The sequence below is a fragment of the Capra hircus genome, chromosome 15 (assembly GCF_001704415.2).
Source record: "Capra hircus breed San Clemente chromosome 15, ASM170441v1, whole genome shotgun sequence".
Lineage (NCBI taxonomy): Eukaryota > Metazoa > Chordata > Mammalia > Artiodactyla > Bovidae > Capra > Capra hircus.
The window spans coordinates 11,523,695-11,535,846 of record NC_030822.1 but is presented as its reverse complement, the minus strand read 5'-3'; positions in this window follow the sequence as shown (position 1 = coordinate 11,535,846).

Below are 12,152 nucleotides of genomic sequence, written 5' to 3'. Positions count from 1 at the left end.
TTATTTAGGCTTTTTCCATTCCTTTCTCTATTAGACACATTTAATGTGTCCCTAAAACCCTTATATATCCTATTATTTTGACCAGTTCATTTATTTCCCAACCGACACACTCATTTTTCACCTTTTCCAGTCTAATGGCCCTTCCACCTGTCATTGGGTAGCTTCTCTCCCCTCTAAGAAGGCAAGTCAATCTCCCATTTCCATCTCTTCTCTCTCTTCCATATCCAGAACCTCTTCCACTTGGTATGTAGCAGGATGCTATCTTTTTAGTGAAGCAAACTTCATTGTGATGCCAATGACCTAGTTTGAGGGTTGTTAAAAAATAAACAGCCCTGTGGAACTCATCACTCATTGTAAGGATATTGCCAAGGACATTGTTCATTACATCATACAGCATCCTATTTATGAAGCCTTCTGAAAGACATGCCTGTCCCATTTTAATAAAAAAAAAAGTTGTGCTGCTATTTGTCCTGTGTTTACTTATTTTTGCTTGTTTGTTTCCTTTGTTTATTTACAAGAGACATTGTGAATTGTGTAGTCAATATAGTAGATGGTTAACTCAAGGAAAGTATATAGTTATCAGACTCTGAAGAATTAATCATTGTTCACGGCTCTTCTTTGCCTCCAGTCATATTTTTCAGTATCGGTTTATTGTATTTTTGATTGTTATCTGCTGGTTACACTCATGTATCTTTTAGCTAAAATTTATGGAACATTCATTAGGGCCAGCAGAGCTGTAAATACAATGTATGAGTTTAGTCATTTTAATCCTCCTTTCAAACGTAGAAAATAGCTAGTACAATTATCTTAGTTTTGCAGTTAGGAAAAATACCAGATGCAAGGAGATTGAGTAACTAACTGCCCTAATGTCACATAGCTAGCGAGTGGAGGAGCTACTCAAAGTTAAATTATTTAAGCAAGAAAACAAAAGGCAGAGTTTGTTGCATTTGAGCGAGACATGGGGATGGCTTATCTATAATGAAGGTGATCTCATCAAGTAAGTAAAATTGCCTTAACCACTTAGGTGACAGAACAATTTTGCTATTCTGTTTGATGACTTGTTAGAGGATTTTCCAAATTTCATGCTGCTAGCTACCCAGGTGGTGCTAGTAGTAAAGCACTCGCCTACCAATGCAGGAGACATAAGAGACACAGATTCGATCCCTGGGTCGGGAAGATCCCCTGGAGAAGGGCATGGCAACCATAATTCATGCCTGGAGACTCCCAATCATAGAGGAGTCTGGTGGGCTATGGTTCACTGGGTCGCAAAGAGTCAGACATGACTGAAGCAACTTAGCACATAATAGCTCTCTCTAAGGTCTTAAGAGACTAGTCCAATATCTAGAGTTCACAAGTTCAAGGTTTAGGATTTCTGCATATGCAAGTCAGAGGAGTAAGGTAGCACCAGGCAGTCTCCATGCCTTTGCAGACTGTGAATCTTATGTTTCCTATGAGGACTTTTATGTTAGATCACCCTTGAAATCCATGTTGGATTTGGCCTCTCTCAGATTTAACATGATTATGTTTAACAGAGCTCAAGCTGGTTTTAGAAAGGACAGAGGAAAGAGAGATCAAATTGCCAACATCTACTGGATGATCGAAAAAGCAAGACAGTTCCAGAAAAAATCTATTTCTGCTTTATTGACTATGCCAAAGCCTTTGACTGTGTGGATCACAATAAACTGTAGAAACTTCTGAAAGAGATAGAAATACCAGACCACCTGACCTGCCTCTTGAGAAACCTATATGCAGGTCAGGAAGCAACAGTTAGAACTAGACATAGAACAACAGACTGGTTCCAAATAGGAAAAGGAGTACATCAAGGCTGTATATTGTCACCCTGCTTATTTAACTTCTATGCAGAGGACATCATGAGAAACACTGGGCTGGAAGAAGCACAAACTGGAATCAAGATTACTAGGAGAAATATCAATCACCTCAGATATGCAGATGACACCACCCTTATGGCAGAAAGTGAAGAGGAACTAAAAAACCTCTTGATGAAAGTGAAAATGAAGAGTGAAAAAGTTGGCTTAAAGCTCAACATTCAGAAAATGAAGATCATGGCATCTGGTCTCATCACTTCACAGGAAATAGATGGGGAAAGAGTGGAAACAGTGTCAGACTTTATTTTTTGGGGCTCCAAAATCACTGCAGATGGTGACTGCAGCCATGAAATTAAAAGACACTTACTCTTTGGAAGAAAAGTTATGACCAACCTAGATAGCATATTAAAAAGCAGAGACATTACTTTGCCGACTAAGGTCCGTCTAGTCAAGGCTATGGTTTGTCCTGTGGTCATGTATGGAGGTTAGAGTTGGACTGTGAAGAAGGCTGAGCGCTGAAGAATTGATGCTTTTGAACTGTGGTGTTGGAGAAGACTCTTGAGAGTCCCTTGGACTACAAGGAGATCCAACCAGTCCATTCTGAAGGAGATCAGCCCTGGGATTTCTTTGGAGGGAATGACGCTGAAGCTGAAACTCCAGTCCTTTGGCCACCTCACGTGAAGAGCTGACTCATTGGAAAAGACTCTGAGGCTGGGAGGGATTGGGGGCAGGAGGAGAAGGGGACGACAGAGGATGAGCTGGCTGGATGGCATCACTGACTCGATGGACGTGAGTCTGAGTGAACTCTGGGAGTTAGTGATGGACAGGGGGGCCTGGCGTGCTGCAATTCACAGGGTCACAAAGAGTCGGACACGACTGAGCGGCTGAACTGAACCTTTGAAATGGACAGCTTCCGTATAAGTGGGCTTGGGGATCTTAGTTTCATTTTGCAATGCTGAATTTTTACTTTTAGCTAATAAAAATTGACAAGTTGGATTATATGGAAATTTCTATCTTCAGAAGGTGGTAGCAACATCCTTTTTCAGAGTTTTAAAGGAAAAAATAAATTTTGATCTAGTATGTTTGAGTCCTTTGGACAAATATAAAATTAATTTTTTCTAGGCAAACAATGGAAACAAATCCTGACTAATTGAGGCAGGAGAGAAGTTTTTTGGAAGAATATGAAGAAACAGACAGAATCAATGAGAGACTGAAAGGAAGCTGCGAAAATCAGTGGGAATTAAGGAAAGATTGGTATCAAAAACAACACCCAGCCAATGCTATCTTTGGACACTGGGAACTAGTGTTGGTATGGCTGCCATGCTATCCACCTTGGATGCTTCTGCCAGGGCAAGGATCAGTGCTAGAATTTGCCCTCCTAAATGTTCAGCCCTCATAGAATTCTGGGAACCACTCATTGTCTTTGGCCTTTCAAAGTCCAAGAACAGCAGAGGCCACCTGCCATTGCTCTTCTTAGACATAATTTATCATATCTTGTTGGTTTTTCTTAATCTATAATTCTTCATAGAGATACCCTTTAATTTTTTTTTTTTCAATTACTCTTTTTTAAAAATTTATGTATTTGGCTGGGTCAGGTCTTAGCTGCAGCACTTGGGTTCTCTCAATGTGGCACACAGGCTTAGTTGCTCTGCTGCATGTGGGGTCTTGATTTCCAGACCAGGGATTGAACCATGTCCTCTGCACCAGGGACCACCAGCGAAGTCCCTTTAACTACTCGTTTTGTTAGACTGCCATCTGGCAGGAACCATGATTTACAGGATACACTGTGTGCTAAGAAAGTCAGTCCTTGATTTTATTGTGTTCAGTTTCACAAAGCTAATGACTTGTGTTTGTGTCCTGTGAAAGTCTCTCATTTGGACTAAATATTGGAAAACTCTGTAGACTCATTCAGAAGTTCAGTTTTTAAAAATGTAACCATTCAACCCTTGAATATATATTAGGGTAGAAAATATTTATATTGGGTCTGTTGGTTCTATTGAAAATCAAGTCTACTTTTAAGTGTCTTAGCAGTCATTGCTAATAGCTGAAATGATGCCGTGTTGATACTCTTAAGTGCCCAGCTTTATCTCATCTCCTCTCATTCCAGGAAGCTAGATGAATTGAGTTGAATTCTGCAACCTGCCTTATGTTTGAGAATAAGCAATGGCTCCGAATTTTCAACTTATAAGATGTATCTTATAAATTTTAAAATGGAATTTGTATAATTTTTATATAAAGTTATCCAGGATTTTCATATATCTGTATGGTTTCTTGTGTCAGTCATTAGTTCCACAGTTGGTAAAAAGAGATTATATGCATATAGGTAGATACCTAGCTAGCTAGATGAATGAAAGAATAAAATTGTATGATCAAGGAAAAATTGGGCCAAACATATTTAGCAGGCATCTTTATAATTAGGAGAAGAGTTTTCAATCTACTAATGTGTGTTGTCATTTTCTAAGATAGGTTATGGTAGGTATCGTTCACCAGTTGTGTTTTATTGGTAGGTTATATTTTAGATAGAGGATCATCTCTTAAAATCAGGATTCCATAGGTTTCAAAAAATGATGTTTTGGATATACAAAATATTTTATAGCAATCTTGGGTATAATAGCCTTATTATGTACACTGAATTGTCAGAAGCTCTGTAAGACCTTAAATGAAAGTTCTGACACAACTGGAAATACCCATGCAATATAACTGTTTTTGACGTTTGCACAACTTCTCTTGAAGTGTCTCCAAGGACAGTTTATTCTTTACTCAGTGTGGCATCTTTACTTGCTCTCAAGTAACTCTATATTTTATCATCTTTTTCTTATGTTGAGCTATAACGTGGTATTTTATAAATTCTAGCAGTGGTTCAAGCTTTGCCCTTGGAGGAAGACAGAATAAATGTACTCCTTATTTCTCAGCTTCCCTGGGTTCACTCAAGTTTTTCCTATGTGTTTTCTAGGTTTCCTCACAAATTTTATCAACTTGGAATAACTCTATTTTCCCTCTAGTTCTTTAAAAAGCGGCACTTAGAATCACATTGAGTATTCTGGGTGTGGTTGGATCAATGCAGAGAATGAGACGGAAACCTGCTGTGTCATTCAAACTGTTTTTCTTTATAACATCAGAAATCTGCAGTCACATCTCACTATGGATTCATATTAAGGTTGAGATCAACTCAATGCCCCATGAATGTTTTCATGTGAACTCTTGCCACAGCATGTCTTCTCTCTCCTATACTTAGGCAATTGATTTTTGAAATCTAAATGCCTATCCCTAAGGTTATGCACAGCTGAATATTCTTTTGGTGAATTAGTACAATTATACCCTCTAAAGACTTCAAGGTAATAATAATGGTGATGAACACAATGATCCAAAATGGTGAGTTGCCTCTTAGAGCTTAAAGAGTGTTTTAACATATGTTATTTCATTTTATCTCTATAATCTCGGTAGAAATAGTGGCTACTATGAACAACAGCTGGAAGATGAAGCAGAAGAACATCAAGAAGATGAACATCACTTGAAGAGGTATGAGAGGTGCTGGTCTATGATACTCAGATGCCTGGGAAATAGGACAATATGCCTAGGACTCTCTCTCTCTCCTGTTGCCTCATCCAAATATCTTTCCTAAATCAATGCATTTGAGTAGAACATATAAGCCACGTTTCACAAGCCAAAGAATCCTGTTTTGCATGCTTCAATCAACAGTACCTATAAGCTGGGGAACTGCCTTTTTTCCATTCTGCAGCACTTATTAATTTACTGTGAGTTTATCCAAAGCTAGGCACACACACCCCAAAGTGGGAATTGCTGAATAGCAAGATTTTCTGTTCCCAGATTCCACTTGATGTCTTTTGAAATGTTTTAAATGTAAATTCCTATCTGTAAATATAGACATTAGTCATTAACATGAACGCTGGTTGTTCTATTTCAGCAGTGATTATTTATGATTAAAAATGTCATTTCTGTGTTAAAGATTCAAGGGGAAAAAGCACCCTCCATTCATTATCCCTTTCACTCAGCCTAAAAGTTTTAAAGAATTTGGGAAGTGAAAGCTGGAAATATCTACAGATTTGTATTAACTCCATTCCTCACAAATCAGGGTAGACTTAGTTTCATAGTTTTTTTTTTTTTTTCAAAGAACAGATTAAAAAAGATACATGATATCTTTAAAATAATAAGTTAAGAGAATTCCAGGGCTGGATGAGTGAAAAGGTACTTTAATCATGTTAGGCATGTGAAAAGACAATATTTATTTTGGAAACCAGTTATTAGTTTGAGGGCTGAGAGGTTATTATATATGTATTTTCAGCCACAACACTGGGACCACTGGGGTTATTTATACAGGAAATAGGGTCACAGAGGAAATAAATCACTGTCTCAAGGACACGTGCCTGCACACCAAGTCGCTTCGGTCATGTCCCACTTGTGTGACCCCATGGACTGTAGCCCACCCAGCTCCTCTCTCCATGGGGTTCTCCAGGCAAGAATACTGGAGTGGGTTGCCATTTCCTTCTCCAGGGATCTTCCCAGCCCAGGGATTGAACCTGGGTCTCTTAGGTCTCCTGCATTAGCAGGCAGGTTCTTTAGCACCAGTGCCATAAACCCCTTTCCTCAAGAACACAGGGAAAATAAGCCTCAGCAACACAGTTCAACTATAGTCTAGAATCGCTCCAAAGTAGTTTAAAAGAAATGCCTTGGGGGTAACTGAAACCATCTGTCTCTAGTGTCTACCTATTAGAATCTGAAGTGACAGCCAGTGAAATGAGATAATTTTCCTGATGACAACCTCTATATATATATTGTCTAGTCCCAGAATAAAAATATTGAAGATATAATCACATGAAGAAGACTATAAAACATCCATATTAACCAAAGATGCTCTTCTTTTATTAAAATCAAAAGATGATCAGTAAACCCAGCAGTATTGACATTTTCCAAGTTTAGCTTTAGGTAATATGATTTTTTTTCATCCAATCCCAAAGAAAGGCAATGCCAAAGAATGCTCAAACTACCACACAATTGCGCTCATCTCACACGCTAGTAAAATAATGCTCAAAATTCTCCAAGCCAGGCTTCAGCAATACATGAACCGTGAACTTCCAGACGTTCAAGCTGGTTTTAGAAAAGGCAGAGTAACCAGAGATAAAATTGACAACATCTGCTGGATCATGGAAAAAGCAAGAGAGTTCCAGAAAAAATTCTACTTCTGCTTTATTGACTATGCCAAAGCCTTCGACTGTGTAGATCACAATAAACTGTAGAAACTTCTGAAAGTGATAGGAATACCAGACCACCTGACCTGCCTCTTGAGAAACCTATATGCAGGTCAGGAAGCAACAGTTAGAACTGGACATGGAACAACAGACTGGTTCCAAACAGGAAAAGGAGTACATCAAGGCTGTATATTGTCACCCTGCTTATTTAACTTCTATGCAGAGTACATCATGAGAAACGCTGGACTGGAAGAAGCACAAGCTGGAATCATGATTGCCAGGAGAAATATCAATAACCTTAGATATGCAGATGACACCACCCTTATGGCAGAAAGTGAAGAGGAACTAAAAAGCCTCTTGATGAAAGTGAAAGAGGAAAGTGAAAAAGTTGGCTTAAAGCTCAACATTCAGAAAATGAAGATCATGGCATCTGGTCCCATCACTTCATGGGAAATAGATGGGGAAACAGTGGAGACAGTGTCAGACTTTATTTTTTTGGGCTCCAAAATCACTGCAGATGGTGACTGCAGCCAGGAATTTAAAAGAGGCTTACTCCTTGGAAGGAAAGTTATGACCAACCTAGATGGCATACTAGAAAACAGAGACATTATTTTGCCAACAAAGGTCCACCTAGTCAAGGCTATGGTTTATCCTGTGGTCATGTATGGAAGTGAGAGTTGGACTGTGAAGAAGGCTGAGCACTGAAGAACTGGTGCTTTTGAACTGTGGTGTTGGAGAAGACTCGAGGGTCCCTTGGACTGCAAGGAGATCCAACCAGTCCATTCTGAAGGAGATCAGCCCTGGGATTTCTTTGGAAGGACTGATGCTGAAGCTGAAACTCCAGTACTTTGGCCACCTCATGCGAAGGGCTGACTCACTGGAAAAGACTCTGATGCCGGAAGGGATTGGGGGCAGGAGGAAAAGGGGATGACAGAGGATGAGATGGCTGGATAGCATCACCGACTTGATGGATGTGAGTCTGGGTGAACTCCGGGAGTTGGTGATGGACAGGGAGGCCTGGCGTGCTGCGATTCATGGGGTCGCAAAAGCGACTGAACTGAACTGAATATGATTTTTATTTAAAACACAAAGTATTGTGATGATGATGGTGGTTGTGATGATATATAATGAATGAATAAACTAAAATGTGCTTTTTACTGTCAAATCAACTGCTTTTCAAATGTATTTATTTCCTTATTTTAACAGTGATAAAACTGTGGTAGATTAAAAACACTCTGGACACGTCATTTATAGCTTCTCTTATCGAGATGAAGTCTGTTTATACAAACTTTCATCTGTTATGACCTCATGAGTTTATTTTGACCAATAGAATATGGCATCAACAATCCTTCTCACAGATTTTGGGTCCAAAGGGATTGTACCAGAGAAGCATTATCCACATTTGAAGTGAAGTGAAGTCGCTCAGTCGTGTCCAACTCTTTGCAACCCTATGGACTGTTGCCTGCCAGGCTCCTCCATCCATGGGAATTTCCTGGCAAGAATAATGGAGTGGGTTGCCATTTCCTTCTCCAGGGGACCTTCCCAACCCAGGGATTGAACCCAGGTTTCCCGCATTGCAGGCAGACTCCTTACACTCTGAACCACCAGGGAAGTCATTTCCGCATTTGGACCTAAAGAAAAGGACAAGATTGTCGAGAATGATCTTGACGCCAGGACAGGATTGGATCTGGGGAGCCGTGAATGATATTCAATGTTTTTCCAATGTGAGGCAAAGAAAAAAATAATGTTGACAGAAGGTGGTCTATAGTAGACTGTGACAGTAATAATCCCTCCAAAATGATGCTTTCTGGTCTCTAAGCCTTAATGTAGCTCTTCTCCAACTAATTCTTCCCTTGAGTATGAGACACACTCTCTTCCTGACCCAGGAATTGAACTGTAGTTTCCTGCATTGCAGCCGGATTCTTTACCAACTGAGCGATCAGGGAAGCCCTGGAACCATGAGACAATAGCAAACCTCAATAAGGAGATATTTGATGAGCGCCAGCATGCTGACATTGCCATCTTAAATGCTGTTTCTACCAGATAAAGAAACTTGAGATGAAAGAATGTGTGGTGATAGAGCCATTCGAGGCATCCCAGCTGAGTACCAATTAGATGAGTGAGACCTTCTTCGATGCAGCTCCATGACATACCTAACTTATCCTGACTCCTACACCTTACTGTTGCCTGGCAAGCCAAGATTCGAGATTTGGCCTGCCCCAAATCTCTGACCCTTACTATTCATTTCTTTTATCAAAAATGTGTTCTCCTTTAGTCCTCTGTTTGGCAGATTGCATTACTTACATCATTGTTTATTACAATGGCTAAAAAAGAAAGCCTAAATTTGCTTTTGCTAAATTTTGGAGAGATTATCAAGATGGGTTCAGAGACTACAATCAAGATCATCTGGGTCTTGAATCTGAATTTCCTTGGGACAAGAGGCTGTTATCACAGATGAATAATGACCTCATTTTAGAAGTGAAAGACCTTTAAAATGTGTTACACATCCATCAAAAAAAAAAAAAACAACTCTTTTCATTTAGCAGTCCTAAACTTGTGTCGCAGCCAAAATGAAACAATAGAGCTTGGTAATATGATGAATATGCATCCGATTTCTATTTATAAGTTTTAATACCTGACTTGAACTGATGATTAGTTTTCATTCATACACAATTGTAAGCTGTGAGAGAACACAGATCTGTGTATTTCTTGAGAGAAAGACAGTGACTGCCGCATGAGTAAGAGCTCAATCAATAGTTAAGTCAACAGATGAGAGTCGCTCCTAGAATGTGTTTTCGTGGACAAATAAGTTGTCATGACAAGCAGGAACGCTAAGAAACATGTCACGCATTTCAGAGACCTAGTATAGAAAAGCTTGCAATTAGCTCATCATGGATCAGTTCACACGATCTAGTCACATTTCTAATGACTACGTCAAATTGAAACACAGAAACTAGAGTTCTGAATGATTATGATCTTTTCAAAAAAACAACAAATGGACCACTGGCAGTCAAATGTTTCTAATTCCCAAATTATATTGGGAGTTTTCTAAGCCAATGTTTTCCAAGCCCCTGTCTTTCGGTACCATTTTCACTACTGTGAGGTTATAACTCCATCATCTATACCGTTCTTTACTGGATATGTATTTAATTAGCTCATTTGTTTATCATTTTAAATGAAACTTTATGTCTTAAGATACTTATAAAACTAATATAACCCTTTACATATATCTATACAATTAATTAAATTAAAGCAAATTATTTACTTCTTGCTACATACCATTGACTCAAATATGCTCTGAGGTGGTTGTCCATCCTCTTTCAATTGTTTTACTTTGGCTAACAAGTTGAAGACATATTAGCACCGAACTGGGCCTTTCTGCTTGACATAATCCAGATGAAATGAAATAAAATTGAAAATGGAATTTCATTGTCATTATGTGTCCTGTTATTCATGTTATTTAAAATGAAATTTATTTCTGCTCTAAGTACCAACTGCACAGCACATGTTCAATGATCTGGAAAACATGACCCTAGGCCATATTACTTCTCCAAATCTGGTAAAGTATGTGTTCTTTCTCTTTCTATTTCCATATTATAATTGTGTCCTAAATATACATATACAGATATTTCTAGATAATGCTAGCTCAATCTTTTATCATTTTAGAAAAGATATGGTCCAAACGGACTACCATTAAGCACCGGACATTAAATAAGTCTATTTTAGAGTTAGTGCATAAATGTGTTTTATTGTAATTAACAAATGAAATATTTTTTTCAAGTCAAAATGTGGATGAGTTCATCATTAGCAGTTTTATATTCTTGAATGTAACATTTTCCTAAGAACTCTCCTACTGTTAAAAGGATATTTTTCTCAAAGTACTTTTTTTATTTTCCACTTTCAAGGCAATTTCTTAAAAATCCCATTCACAGAATGGATTTCATGACCTTCCTATAGATTTTTTCCTTGGCTCCTTGAAGAATCTCACCATTATATTAAACTTGATTCTTTAAGGTCACCAGCAACATTTCAGTTGCCATAAATTATAGACCTTTCTTTCTATACATAATTTTTAACTAAGTATTCCTACTTCACTACTTAACTTGCCTTTGCTTCTGTGAGGCTGGGATCACTTGGCTCAAACTGTTTCTGTATCTTTCCTTCTATGGCTTCAATTATCTCCTCTCTGTACGTGAGTTTGAGTACAAGTTCTGGCTGCTATCTCTGGTTGTCTGCTGTACCTAGGAGATAAAAGCCCCTGGACTGGGATGTAGGAATGGAGGTTGCAACCAAAACTCTCCACTGATCAGATCAAAAATGAACTTAGCTGTTCGTGCCTCCATGCCTGTGCAGTGTGCAGTCGTACCTGACTCCTTGTGACCCCATGGGCTGTAGCCAGCCAGGCTCCTCTGTCTGGGATTTTCCAGGCAAGGATACTGGAGTGGGTTGCCAGTCCCTTCTCTGGGGGTTCTTCCTGACCCAGGGATAGAACCTTGTGTCTCCTGTCTTGGCAGACAGATTCTTTACCACTGAGTCACCTGGGGAGCCTAGTCCTCATTTTTTATTCCTATTGTTCTTATTGTCAATTTCATCCATCTAGTATTTCAAGCCTAAAGTCTTCGCATCATCTCACTGACATTTTGTTGTTGTCATTTAATAGCTGAGTCATGTCTGCTTGTTTGTGACTCCATGGATGGTGGTGAGTCAGGCTCCTCTGTCCTTCACTATCTTCCAAAGTTTGCTCAAATTCATGTCCATTGAGTCAATGATGCAACCCTACCATTTCATCCTCTGCTGCCCTCTGTTCTTTTTGCCTTTCACAGTCTTTCATAGCATCAGGGTCTTTTCCAATGAGTCAGTTCTTCGCATCAGGTGGCCAAAGTATTAGAGCTGCAGCTTCAGCAGCAGTTCTTCCAATGAATATTCAGGGTTGATTTACTTTGGGATTGACTGGTTTGATCTTTTTGCAGTGCAAGGGACTATCAAGAGTCTTCTTCAGTACCACAATTCAAAAACATCAATTTTTCAGCTTTCAGCCTTCTTTATGGTCCAACTCTCACATCTGTATACGACTATGGGGAAAACCACTATATGGACCACTTTGTCAGCAAAGTGATGT